Source organism: Pezoporus flaviventris, unplaced genomic scaffold (assembly GCF_033815535.1).
Source record: "Pezoporus flaviventris isolate CSIRO_AGI_PZ_B2104156 unplaced genomic scaffold, CSIRO_AGI_Pfla_v1 ptg000020l, whole genome shotgun sequence".
In the NCBI taxonomy this organism is placed as follows: Eukaryota; Metazoa; Chordata; class Aves; order Psittaciformes; family Psittacidae; genus Pezoporus; species Pezoporus flaviventris.
In genome coordinates this window covers 3,115,544-3,126,840 of record NW_026892568.1, presented here as the reverse complement: position 1 = coordinate 3,126,840, position 11,297 = coordinate 3,115,544, and the positions used below count along the sequence as shown (strand labels likewise).

At 44.8% G+C, this 11,297-nt stretch overlaps 1 long non-coding RNA gene across 1 annotated transcript in view; it reads right to left on the bottom strand.

Moving 5' to 3' along the window:
• Window positions 1-1,046: 1,046 nt before the first annotated feature.
• Window positions 1,047-11,297, bottom strand: part of LOC133270303 (uncharacterized) — a 45,652-nt gene continuing 35,401 nt past the window's right edge. Inside the window, exon 2 of the long non-coding RNA XR_009743726.1 lies at window positions 1,047-1,137. This is a non-coding gene — a long non-coding RNA (uncharacterized LOC133270303). The remainder of the gene's footprint in view (window positions 1,138-11,297) is intronic.

Below are 11,297 nucleotides of genomic sequence, written 5' to 3'. Positions count from 1 at the left end.
CTGCTCCGCTGAGTTAGATGGGAAAGGATTCCCAACACCAAACAAGCCTTAGGCAGACAGCCAGGTTTCCAAGCCCCTTGCCGAAGGGGAGACTGCTTTCTGTTTTTCTAAATGCTTTGTGATCTTGCACTTGCAAGGCTTCTGGAGGCTTTTTCCTCCCACTGCACATTAGCAATTCATGGAGTGGTTTCTACAGGTCTGAAAGGGAACAGGCAGACAAGCCTTTAACATTTGGAGAGATGGAGGGAGGAACTGCAGAAACTTCCCCGAGAGACCACCATTAACCCCAGAGCAATAGGGTCAATAGCCCACCGCACTCCCCAGAGCTGGCACAGCCACAGGGAGTGAAGATGGTCACAAGTAAAAGCCAGCATCTCCCAAGGACGAGCTGTGCATTTCCCAAAGCCCCCCAGACCTCAGGTAAGTCACTTCTCTTTCCCAGTTTCCCTCCCTGTAAAGTGGTGATAAAACTTCACAGGAAGCTCAATTCATTCAAACACAACAGCAAAGGTTCTCTGTAAATATGCAAATCCACAAATAAACCAGTATTTGTAGGAGAGGAGAAACCACGGGTGGGGCTGAAAACATCCCGAATTTGAAGCCTCCCCCAGTAACCCTGCAGTTTCCTGGGAATGGGCTGTTCGGATACACACACTGCTCTTGTGATGTGGATGCTGTTCAACAGCCTAATACTCTTATTTCTAAATTGACTGGATACAAACCCATCTGTATTCATGAAAACCTGCAAGTCCCCAACCCCCCGCACATCCAAACAGAAGCCATTTCAAACACTGTGCTGTATTTAGAAGGCTGCTTTGAAAATCTGGCTCTTAGAATCACCTTTGGTTGCTAAATAAACTTGCCTGGAGATTAACCACAGCCCACAGAAAATAGTTACCAAACAGTTTTACGACTCTGAGCAGAAATGGGTGTTGGTGAAGAAGCACGCTCGGGTTGTTTCACTGAAGTCAAAATGTAAAGAAAATACAATATAAGCTCTGTAAGCAGATTCTTCATGGTAAATAAATATGCAGGGATGCAGGGAATGCTAACTGATCATTTTTAGAGCATTTATTTTTGGCAGGATAAACACTTTCAGACCCCAAAGCAACTTCTCTGTGTGTACAGAATCTCCAACTGTGAAAAGAAAACAAATAGCAGCGTTTCATTTGTTGTAATCAGGACTTTTTTTCATGACTGTTTAGAATAAAGCTGGATCACATTTGGAGTGCCTTGGAAATTCATTGTTTAGGCATTAGTCTCCAGTGGTAAACATCCTACAATATGTGTATAATACAGCAACTATTTTTGTACTTCAAAGTCTTTCCTCGTAATTTGGGAAAGTGCAGGATACAAACAACCTCTTCTTTGCCCGTCGAGGGAGCGGTGCCTGTATTGCTTGTCTTTACCAAGCAGAGATATCCTTGTTGTTCCGCACTGGGCTCCATCTACTCATGTAGAAACTAGATACAAACACCAGACAGCAAACAGCACTTGAGAAACAGAACTCAAGAAATAGGAGTATCACAAGGGGACTGTACAGGCCAGGAGCCTCATTATTCCCCACTCCTCTGGGCACAGAGGTTCCTTTAAGGCAGGAACTCGCTGTTGACTCTTCAGGAATGAATATCCTACAGATGAGGAAATACGGGGCAACAAGGACAGATGCCCAGCTGGTATGAAAGATCACAGCTCCATGGCCAGTGCCTGACTGCAGTCCCAGCTCCTGGTCCCTCCCTTCTCGGAGGAAGTGACTTTCATCACGTTAGATACAGGAATGGAAAGTTGAGGAGCAGAGTTGAAAAATGAATCTTCTGATTTGGAGCAACCTAGTGGAAATCTGGCTGCTCAACACTTCTGCAAACACCCACCCGAGCTGTCCCACACCGAGTGTCCAAGCAACAACCAGCCAACATTAGTCAACGATCTGGGAAATGCCGCTTGCCAAGGTCACGTAAGTCTGTGGCAGGAGAAGGAGCAGGATCATCTGGCTCTTCTCCTGTTTCTCAGCCACAAAACTTTTTTCCTCCCCTAACAATTACATGTGTGGGTTTCCTTAACAGTTTCTTTTTACATTCCTGTTTAAACAGCACAGGGAAAAGGAAAAGGACACTTGATGTGGAAAATTAGTTTTGGAAATGTTGAGCTGTGTGGATTTGCCAACTTCTGTTCCTCCCGTCAATTCATTGTAGATGCTCTCAGCTCTCACCAAAATGCTATTTTTAGGCTGTACGTCAGATTTCACAACTGAGACTGACAGGAATTTTCTAAAGGCTTTTCACTGAGAATTAAAAACAACGTGGATATTCTGCTTCCCCCTTTGTGCTGCCGGGGCTCCACTACAGCTACTCCAGGGCAAAGCTCCAAAGGGACTCAGCCCTGCAGCAAGTGTCAGGAGATTCCCAGCACAAGGGAGCTGTGCAGGTCTGCTGTATCTAATGAGACACGTGGAGCCTGACAATGCTCTGGGGAGATGCTCTGCAGCAAAACAAAGCAGAAATACAGAGCAGGCGGCTGCTCAGGCACAAGAGCCCCTGGACCTTTACCACTGCTTCTTCCCACTGCTCCGCACTATCCACCAAGTGTGGCCTTTAAAAGAGAAGTGGAGGTGGCACCTTTTGTTACAGCACAACACCAGCAAAGCCTCCGGCAGCAACAGCCGTCTCCACTGCGCCAGCTGCTGAGCACTTGTCATGCTGTTGGACATGCCCATTAAGAAATTATAGTTTCTACATGGTTATTTCCTGAAGCTAACAGGTGTCCGAAGCCAGCTTCCAGCTCTGCTTCCCATCCAAATGTAAGGAACTTGAAGCAGGTTTAACTTTTGGGTTTTTTTTAAAGACTCTGTGCTTTGCTGTGGCTATTTTGCTCAGGCCACGTTCATAGTGACAGCCCTTGCTGAGGGAATGGGGCTGCTGTGAGGACACCTCAACCACACATAAACCAGTGGCTCAACCAGAAAAATACTGCTCTAAGAGACTTCCTATCAAAACGTTGCTGAGCATTTTTATTCACTATCCACATGAATAGTTGAGACTGCCTGTGATGATCATGCACATTGTTCTGAATACTGCAGGACTGCCTAGCCATAAAAGGCTTTGGACAAGTAACCCAGGTAGATTTCAGTTTGCAGATCAATGTGTCTGGATACTCCCAAGAGTTTTCTGGTGCTTCCTGAAGCTGACAGGATTAATTTAGTGATTTGGAAATCTGTTGCCAAGCCAAGTCCCCAGAAGACTGCACAGCAATAGGAAGATTAAAAGCAGATGGTTCAGCAACCAAGGTTTTACAGTTAAACAGACTTAAAATTCTTGGGCTTCATATCATCATCTTCATTCTTTCCTTCAGTTCTGTGTGTGTTAGTATCTTTTGAGCACTTCCATAGGAGGTGAAGCCAAGCACATCATGCTAACAATATGACCTCAAACAAAACACCAAAACCGTTATGTTGGGTTTAACAGGGATTAAGGAAATGTTGATCCTAGCTCAACCAAAGCTCTGTGCAATTAGACCATTTCCAAGTCATTGTTAAATGCCACAAAAGGATGCTAGAATATAAAATATGAAGAGAGAACACTTCTGAAAGTTACCTAACAAACAGGATTTCTCTGTCCAGCCAAGGCTCTCTCCTCTCCTCTCCCACTGCCCTGATACAGCAGCCATACGGCTTTGACCCATATCACGCCAGCCACAGTTCCGTAACTGTTGTGCAAAGCTCTCTGTTTCAGGCTCCCCTTCAGGTAAGCAGGATTTAGACCCAGCCAGTCCAGCTCCAAGCCTCAGCACACTAGGGTGATCTCCTCTTTAGATCTTTTATTCTCTGGTGCTAATCCTGAGTGCTCATGTGAGTAGGACAGAAAATGAGGCATGTCCAAGCAAGAATGTGCCTGGCTCAATCATGAGTGACTTGCTCCAAACTCCCAATTAACATCAGAAATGAAGGGAGGATAAGTGTCTCCCATTTGCCTGCTGGAAACCTTCCCTCTCTGCAGATGTGGCCATTCAAACAATCCCCCAGACTTTCCACATAAAGCCAAGCAAACACCAACACAAACACCAAATACAAACCAAATACACAGAAAATATCCACTGGGCCTTTCTTGCTCTCCTGTATCTCAGTAATCACCTTTGTAACACAGATCCAGGATCCCAACTGACTTTCTGGCCACCCCATGCAGAAGCTGAGTGCCAGCACAGAGCAACCAAGGACATGACAGCCCTTTCTTCATGCTGTGTGCACCGAACAGCCTCAGGATTTGCTTTCTAGAGGTCATTTCAGTTAGCTCTCACAAAGGCACTCAGGGGGACCAAGCAACAACTATTTCTCTCCATGAATGACAAAATGAGCTTTGCTTTTGTGTCCAGAGCACCCTGTGGTCCCAAGGCAGCCTTTCACACGACCAGCTTTGGCGTCCCCGGCTGCCGAGGATGAAGCATGGCACAGATAGGTTTCCACCTTACAGCTCAGGCCCATGTCACTACACTCCCTGCTTCAATTCACAACGCCTGACACTGAAACCTTCAGCCAGAGAACACAACTGGCCTGATTCTCCTCATCCCTGAAAACAGACTTGCAGGAGAATTTCAAACCTACTCCACGTTTCTAGGTGCCATTCTGCATGCTGCAGAGTCCCACTTTACCCCCTCTAAATGCCACTTTGTAGGCAAAAGTTAGTTGCAAGGACAAAAAACCTGCACCTGCAAAAAAAAAAACAAAACAAAAAAAAGCTGAGGAGGCCTGCTTTGAAAAACCAAACCCCAAAATACATTTGGACACATGAATACAGCAGCCAAACCTCAACTTAAATCTTCCATATGAAGTGTAAGGAATCAAATAACCATCCAGAAAAGATGTCTGCAAAATAACTTGGCTCACAGCATTTTCATTTGGGTTAAATTAAAGTAATTGTAAATCTTCAGTGCACAGCACGAGAGCTGCATTCTGTGTAACACTGTATGTACCCCACTAAGCTTCACACTCCACTCAGGCCTACAAAAATCTTTTGAAAACCAGAGTGAGTTGCCTTTCCTTGGGCAACCAACTGCAAAGCTGCAAGAAAGCAGAATAAGCTCTGTGGGTGAACGTTCGCCACTGCAGTTAACCAGAGCTAAAACAGGCAGGGAACAGGAGTGGCAGAAGAAACATTCCTTGGACCGAAGTGGAAAAGCATCATTACACACTGATCTCTTGGAGCTGTGCTAAGCCTCAGCTGTGCATGAATTAGAAGCCAGTGCCAAGTTGACTATCTCACACATCAACATGGTTTATCTAACGATCCATTCATAATGACTTCCAAGTTGTGACTTCCTGGGCATCCTGGAGGTTTAGGGAAGAAGGTGTCCAGCCTCGAAGGCTCCTCACACACAAAGGACTGAGCCTTGCTGGCTGCAGCTCAGCTCTGTGGGGAGCAAGAAACTTTGGACAGCATTTGCCAGGCTGTTTGCTAAATTCAGAGGATCAAGAAAAGCAAATGAGGTAAAAAATCACCTCAGTTCACAACCTGGTTAAATCACTGCTCATCACTACAGATCACATTTTGATAATGTGATCAGAAAACTCAATCCACACATCGGAATGGGAATTTACAGCACGAGGTGTGGTTACTGTGAAAACCATGCTGATTCCTGCTGCTTCTCTCCTCATTTCAGATCATTCTGCCTCCCACATCCTATCTTGACAACCCATAAGGGTACTCACAGAATTGGTATCAGAAAGCATAGAAAGAAGAAGGGTTTCTGCAGACCTTGCCTACCCAGGCTCAAGGATTGTTCCAGCTGGCTGAAATACACACATGTGATGAGACTGCTCAGCCCTTTCCCAGATGCAACAGCACAGCTGTATCTGATCCCATGGGATGATTCCACAATGCAGATGCTACCACAAAGGCGTTGTCCATGTGGTACTCCTGGACCACTAATAGATCACCTGAGTTCTGGTCTTCATCCAGTACAGGAAGGTGTCAAAAAGACCAACATACACTTGCCCTGTGTGATACAGAAAGGCTCACCTTAGGGTGCTCTTCCTGTGTGCTCCCACTGCACAGTGAAGTGAAACACACTGATATTCCCTGTTTCACCCCCGGGCATCAGCCTGAGTTCTCCTGGAACCCCTCCACTCCTCCTTTCCACAGCACTGCATGTTGTAGGATCTCAGCCCCAGCCCTGTGGGCAGAGTTGTCACTCATGCCTGTGTCTTACTGAAGCTCTCAGTGACTTTGTGAGGCTTGGAATCAATGACTCCATTCCTCCAGTCCAGCTCGGAACAGAGTATTAAGATTCCTGCCAAGTTGGCACCAAGTGCCAACCTTCAAGAAGGTTTAAGAATCTTTGCTAAAGGTGGCACAGAAGGGCAAAAGCTGATGATGAATTGGCACAGTTCTGCTCATCAGTTCTTGTAGAGGAAGAGTTCAGAGTAAGTTAAACCCCAACACACGAATTTATTTCCAGAGCTCTTTCTGAAATTGCTCCTTCATATTGGTGCCAATAAATCTCACATTCCAGCCATGCTTCTCTAATAGATAGAGACATAAATTCTTACTCCTAGTTGGCCAGATTAACGACAAAGAAAAAGGGAAGAATAAAACAAAAGCTGCAGCTAGCATTTATCTATCTGTCCTGCAGCCTTCTTTCTCATTACTCCTGCAGCGATCATGTTTAGAGGCAGCCAAGCTCTCCACATGCAGTTTTAATGGAACACCTATTCCCCAGCATCCAACTGCAGAGTTCCACTGGGATCACAGCTGCAAATAAACCCCACTGTACACTTCCTGAGCAAACACAGCAATGATAGCGCAGATAATACCTTGTACTGCTGAAACAAGAGCCAGCCAAAGATTTCAAAGTGCTTTACAGACATTAATAATTTAAGACAATCCATATCCTTCTAAAGGTGATACTGGATCCTTGCTTTGCAGATGAACAATAGAGGCATTACAAGATTAAGGGATCAGGGGGCACAGAGGAATGAGGCAGCACTGAACAAGGTCCTGCTCACAAGCCCGTACATCACAGCAACTGCACTTTGTGGTGCTTCCTGCAGGCACTGTAATCATTATTGTATGCTTCTGAAGTTTGCTTTATCAATTTCTCTGGTTTATTTCCTAAATCACACTCTTGGATATTGTTATCCCATCCCTGCTACCCTCATCCTCTGATCTGAACCCTGTTGTTTCACATCTGCACCAATTTCACAGTCCATATTACACTGTCCAGTACTCAGTGATGGCACTGGAAACCAAGTGCATCTGCCATTTCCACATCATTCAGGCATGATCTGCTTTGGTGAAGCAGCTACAATGTTTTAGCTCTTTTCTATACATCAGATATCAATAATAAGTTATTAAACATATCCTACTTTTACTGACTTTCCTGCCCAGGCTGTATACTTCCTGACACTGTCCAAGCTATGGCTTTAATGAGATGAGCTGTCCTAGCCAGGAGGCATCTGGGGTACCAGTCTTGTTAAGCAGGGTCTGTTCTAGCCTAGGGTTTCCCTTCAGCACAGGCTGTTTACTGAATAACCTTTGAAGTGTCAGATCCCAGTTTAAAAGTTCTAATTGATGCACTCCAAGTTAAAGGAGGCTCTGTCTCTCCTGACAGAGCTCTCCCTATAGAGCACGAGACCAGGGAGTTTAAAAGCAAAGATTTTTCCCTTCCATTTCCCTGCCATAACACATACCTCCTCACTCTGTAATTAATCCCAGTGAAATGAAACAAAGCAGCCTAACGGATTCACCTGTTGTGGTGCAAAGTGTAAAAAGGCAGATTGAATATACAACTTCAGAGGTGCAGTTCAGCTTTTCTAAGGTACCCCTTTAATGAGCATCTCATATGTGAACATCACAGAGCACAGCTCAGGCCAGAGAGACAACAAAAACAAAAGGCTTCTACAATAGACAGAGGTGAAGCAGTGCTGTGGTATGTTGAATTATAAATGAGAAAAGCAATTGTAAAGACTGTCTCATGAAAAGCCAAAACCAAATACAAGGATTATTCCAGACAGAGAACAAGCTGAAAATGGAGAATCCAGCTTGCTTCTGAGCTGACCTGAAACAAAAGGCTAAAGTCACACCTAAAGAACAACGCTGGAAGAGAACCAAGCCTAGAAAAATGCCTTAGGAATGCAGCAGTATTCCTGTAAGTGCAATGGTTTTCCTTGCTCCAAATCTTCACTGTAACCAGGTGTAGTTATGTGAGAGGGGAGGGGACATGTTCCCTGCTGCAGTGGTCTCATTTGATGTGGGCATGGTTCCACCTCTGGGCGCAAGTGCTGGGTACAGCTAATACATCCTCTGTAGTCCTTTCCACTTCTGTGATGCAGAAGCTGTCTCTGGTAACTTTTAAAACTGGATACTTATAAGGGCTACCAGAGGGCTATAAGGATGTGATCAGAATAGCTTCATGGAAGAATGACCATTGCAGCCACTCAGGCTCTTCACGGACTCTAAATAGGTGTAAATCACAGCAGGGAGACAACCACTACACCTCTGAGCCAGCTGCTGGCCACCTTCTCAAGTTCATGAAGCTTGAGAGCAGGGAGATTCCCCACCAGAAATCAAAAAAACCTTCTTCCTTAACATTACAGCAGCACTATGCTGAGGACACAGTAACCAGGCAAGCCACAGGCTAACAGTTCAAATTCAACTACAATACTTAGGGCTCAGTTCTGGTTAAATATATACTAAAAAATCATGATACTACAGATGCTGGTAAGTCATTGTGCAGGAGGATTGAGCAGAGACAAAAGACAGCATTATGGAGATGAAATAATGATATTTATAGCTCTTATAAAGCTGAGATTTTACTGATGGACTTTAGTTAAGGAATTAGTCATCATTATACAATAGCAGTTTGAACGTCCTAGCACAGCACATGTCACACGAAAAAATCATTCAAAGCTTGGCTGCATTTTAGCTGTATCAATTAAAGTTGCAGAACACAGTATGACATCAGATAGCAAAACTTCTTCCAAACAAGTATTTATATAGTGCTATTAAATGACAGGATTTGGTTTAATTGGTGAGCAAATGGAGCTGAAGGTTGCTAAAGTAGTCTCTAGCAACCAAGATGATCACTGGGGCAGAACACATTGTTTTACTCTGTTTTGTGTGTCTGAGTTTTAAGCCTTTCAGATGCTACAGTAAATGTTATAATAACATTGTATAATGAGGATGGGTTGAAATCATGAGTTTGGGGCCAGAGGGTGAAGCTGTGACTTGTAGCAGTATTGCACAAGGGAAGTAGAAGCTGACAGAGTTTTCTGCCTGGAAAGGGATGAGGAAAAGTGGACCACTGTGATAAACTGAGGAAACCCTCCAGAAACAACGGCAGCAGTGCAGGACAGCTTTACCCAGTCAGTGAATCACTGCAGTACGAAGCTCAGTGACATTGTAGTCAAGAGTCAAAGCTCCAGGAGATGGTGAAAAAGGTTTGGAAAGCACAGACAGACACATCCAGATTTCTGACAAACTTTCATGCAGCACTCACTTGAATGGACAAGGCACTGGAGCACCATCCCTTCCAACAGAGCCGACCCAGAGACAACATCAAGAGACGGCTCTGGCAACGTGAACACGTCCTCACAAGTACTGAATGCTTCCTTCAGCATCTCTGTTAGCAAAGCTTTCCTCCTCCACATCTCCAAAAGAAGCTGCAAACACCATTTAAACAGGTCTCTGGGCCAGGATAATTTACACCAGCTGGAAATCTGACCTACCTATTTAATGTAAGGGAATAGGCAGGACTTCTTTCCGGTTGTGTTGACTAAGATCTCCCCCAACCCTACTCTGAGAACTCTCTAGGCGCTGGGATATCAACCACAGAAAGCCGAGTGGAAATCCCCAGCCAGGAATAAAGCATATGTTTAATAAATGGTTCTTCAGGGGAAAAAACCCAACAGAAAATAAAGAAGGGGAGGCACGGAGAAAGGAAAAGGTTTGTAGTTGTGAGATCATAAGAGTCCAACCATATAAGTGATGACTAAGTGTAATCTTGTGTTTCAACAAGATGAAGAAAAACATGTTTTTGAAACTGTTGAGTCTGGTGCTCCCAGCCAACAGATACTCCTTTATTGGCCTGCGAGTGACCCTTTCAACCTGGGCTTTCCTCCAGCCCATGGGTCCACGGCAATGATTAGAGAGTAGAAAAGCCCTGCTACTGGCCAGCTGTGCTCCGAATTACCTTACTCAACTGTGCCTATAACTGTAATTGCTTGTTTCCATGGAATTACATCAGGATGACCTGCTCACCCCTCGCATAATTCATGTATCTGCGATCTGTGTCTCTGTAGATAAAAATCTCTTTCTTCTGCACATGTAGGAAAGCACACAGAGTCAATTCTTCATTAACCAGGGAAACAGAGGGAGCAGATAACCCAGAACTGTCAAGAGTGCAAAGCATGGGTAAATTACGCCCTAAAATGTACAATTAGAATATGGAAATGGGAAGAGTTTAGTGCTGCTGCTGAGACCATGTATCAACATAAACTGGCTGGTCTACACCAGGCAGCACAGCACGTGGATATGGCACAGTGAGCCCAGCTCGATGTCTCCAGCAGTTAATTATGATGGGGATAATCCATCTATGGATAACTAAAGCTCATGCTGGTGGTGGACAAACAGTGCGAATAAGCACTGTAAAAAACCCAAGTCCCAGTTCAGGTGAGAGCAGGAATGTTTCCTGCTACCCCAGAGGGGAATTTGCTGCCTTTGCTTTTAAAAGAGAAGCCAGAGAAGAGGAAAATCAACTGAATGTAATGACAGTGAAACAAGTAAAACAGCTGGGAGGCTATTTTCTTGGTAACAAGCTAATGGAAGTAGACCCTTGTATTAGGACATAAATGTGACTTCCACAAATATGTGAGTGAACTCCCTTCACTGAGAAGCTGGGTAGGATGGACATTGTGATGGCACTCCCTGCCTGCCCCACCGGACCCACCACCGCTTCCTGCCAGGCCCTTCACACGGCAGGGCCGTCCCGCTCCTCACAATGACTGAGGTCAGGACCATTGTAACTGAAAAACAAAACATGTTCCCATTAAAAATGTGGATGACAGCAATTAATTCCACATTTTTGTGAATAAATATTGTGTGTTTTGTGCCAGAACAATCTGGCTTGTTTGCAGAAGCTAAGTAACACATAAATCTGTTTTTCCCTGTTGCTCAACAGACCATCTCACTGCTGACCAGCTTTCGATGTGGAAGAGATTTTCTAAGTCAGCAACTTAAATGGTACTTGCTGCCCACCTTCATGTCGACCTGCAGGCTACAAAACTCATTTGAAGCTACTGAATCAAGGTC